Source organism: Setaria italica, chromosome VII (genome assembly GCF_000263155.2).
Source record: "Setaria italica strain Yugu1 chromosome VII, Setaria_italica_v2.0, whole genome shotgun sequence".
Lineage (NCBI taxonomy): Eukaryota > Viridiplantae > Streptophyta > Magnoliopsida > Poales > Poaceae > Setaria > Setaria italica.
The window spans coordinates 14,873,779-14,876,607 of NC_028456.1; positions in this window are offsets into that span (position 1 = coordinate 14,873,779).

Here is a 2,829-nt window from a genome sequence, read left to right on the forward strand (position 1 = left end):
AGGCGCGCATGTTAGTTGGTGCACATATCATAAGCAATTCCGTGTCTTTGGGGGACGTCGGTCAGTGATAAGGGTTTCTGACAGAGATACAAGTGAGATATTCAAAGAGCCGTCCCTATTATAGCATTCCTAGGGGGTGGGGGTCCAGGCAGTGGTGGCTCAGGAGGTATGGAGGGAGGCGGGGTTCGGCAGGCGCAGCGGGGCTGGGGGTGGCGTGGCGCTTGGTCCGGCGGGGGGCAGTGGCCGCCACGGCAATGGTGGCGTGGCCGGCCGGAGGTGGCACTCGGGTGGGGGTAGGGGCCGGCGGCGGTGCACCGTGCGCGCGTGGGGCCGAGGCGGCCAGGCGCTAGGACGGGGCGGCCCAGGTAGCCAGGGCCGGTCGGCGGGCGCGCGGCCCGAGGGGGGGGGCGCCGGGCGGCGCGAGTCCCGGGAGGGCCAGGCGGGATGGCATCAGTGGGGGTGGGGTGCGGTGGAGTTAAGGCGTTGGGGCCGGACGTGCGGCACCAGGAAGAAGAAGGAGGAGGAGAGAGAAGAAGGAAGGAGGAAGAAGAAAGAAGAAGGAGGAAGAAAGGAAGAAGGAAAAGAAAAAGAAAAGGGGAGGGAAAAAGTGAAAGAAAAAGAGAGGGACCGGCGGCGATTGCGGCACGCGGTCGGAGCACGCGCGCGGCGTCTGGCGATGGCACGTAGCGAAAAAAATACGAGCGCGGATAAAAAAGGTAGGGGTCGGCATGGGTGCCTGGACGGCGAAATCGCCGGGGGGGATTCTCGATTTCCGGGAGCTCAGCGGTAAAAAGATTTGCAAATCGATTTTTTAACGGATGGTTTTAGTTGGTGATTTCTGCGGATGTTACAAACCTACCCCACTTAAATTGAATCTCGTCCTCGAGATTTGACTGAGTCCTGAAGAGATGGGGAAACTCCTTCTTTAACGTGTCCTCGCGTTCCCACGTGTCCTCTTCTTCGCCATGCCTACTCCATTGTACTTTGCAGATCCGGACTGCTGTATTTCTTATCCTTCTGGTGACAGTGTCCAAAATCTTGACGGGCACTTCTTGATACCGAAGGTCCTTTTGTAGGTCTATTGTCTCCACCGGTACTTGTTCTTCCGGCACTCTCAAGCATTTTCTCAGCTGGGAGACATGAAATACCGGGTGTATATTCGGCATTTCTTCGGGTAGCTGGATACGGTAAGCCACGGTTCCAACTCTTTTTACCACCTGGTAAGGTCCAATATACCGAGGTGCCAGCTTTCCTTGTACTTGAAACCTTCGAGTACCCTGAATCGGGGAAACCTTGAGGTAGACAAAATCTCCCTCATTGAAGCATAATTCCCGTCTCCTCTTGTCCGAGTAACTCTTCTGTCTGGACTGTGCTGCCTTCAGCTTCTCTTGGATTTCTGCCACACGGTCTTCTGCTTCCTTGATGAAAGCGGGTCCGACTAGGGAGCGTTCTCCTACTTCTGACCACATCAAAGGGCTCCGACATTTTCTACCATAAAGGGCCTCAAATGGTGACATGCCTAGGCTGGCTTGATAGCTATTGTTGTATGAGAATTCTGCATAGGGTAAACTTTGTTCCCAATCTTTGCCATAGGTGAGGACACACGCTCTTAACATATCTTCCATGATTTGATTTACCCTCTCCGTTTGGCCATCGGTCTGGGGGTGATAGGCTGAACTAAAATCCAGTTTGGTGCCCATGGCTTTATGCAAACTCCTCCAAAACCTAGAGGTGAACTAAGTTCCTCTATCTGAGACGATTCGGCTAGGCACACCGTGCAGCTTCACTATGTTGTCGACGTAGAGTCGAGCTAATCTTTCTCCACCGTATGTGGTCCGTACGGGTAGGTAGTGAGCGACTTTAGTGAGTCGGTCCACTATTACCCATATGGAGTCATTTCCCTTCTGAGTCCTGGGTAAGCCTACCACAAAATCCATGCCAATCTCATCCCACTTCCAAACCGGGATAGGCAATGGTTGCAGCAAGCCGGCTGGCTTCTGGTGCTCGGCCTTGACCCTTTGGCAAGTATCACAACGGGCGACAAAATGAGCTATGTCCGCCTTCATTCCATTCCACCAGTATCTCTGCTTTAAGTCCATATACATTTTGGTGGATTTGGGGTGAATGGAGTATGCCGAGTTATGGGCTTCATCCATGATGGTCTGCCTGAACTCTTCGTCCTTTGGGACACAAATTCTATCCTTGTACCATAGGGTCCCTTTATCGTCCACCCTGAAATCCGGGGCTTTATTTTCTCCGGTCTGCTTGCGGATTTTTACTAAGTCTTGGTCTGAACCCTGGGCTTCTCGGATTTTATCCTCCAAGGTGGGCTGAATACTTAGCTGGCGGCTAGTATTCTGGGGAACTATGTGCATATTTAACCGGACAACTTCTTCCTGTAAGCGGGCATTCTCTGGTCCGGGCGGTCCATAGGATTTCCGGCTTAAGGCGTCAGCCACAACAATAGCCTTGCCGGGGTGGTAGTGGATTTCCAGGTTGTAGTCCTGTACCAGTTCTAACCACCTCCTTTGCCTTGAATTCAGATCGGGCTGGGTGAAAATGTATTTTAGGCTTTTGTGGTCGGTGTAGATTTCACACTTATTCCCAATCAGATAATGTCTCCAGATCTTGAGGGCATGCACTACGGCTGCAAACTCTAAGTCATGGGTTGGGTAGTTCTGCTCATGGGGCTTAAGTTGTCGGGAAGCATATGCCACAACCTTCCCATCCTGCATGAGGACACATCCTAATCCTTGTTGGGATGCATCACAGTAGATGACGAAGTCTCGCTGGATATCAGGTAAGGTTAATACTGGGGCTGTCGTCAAC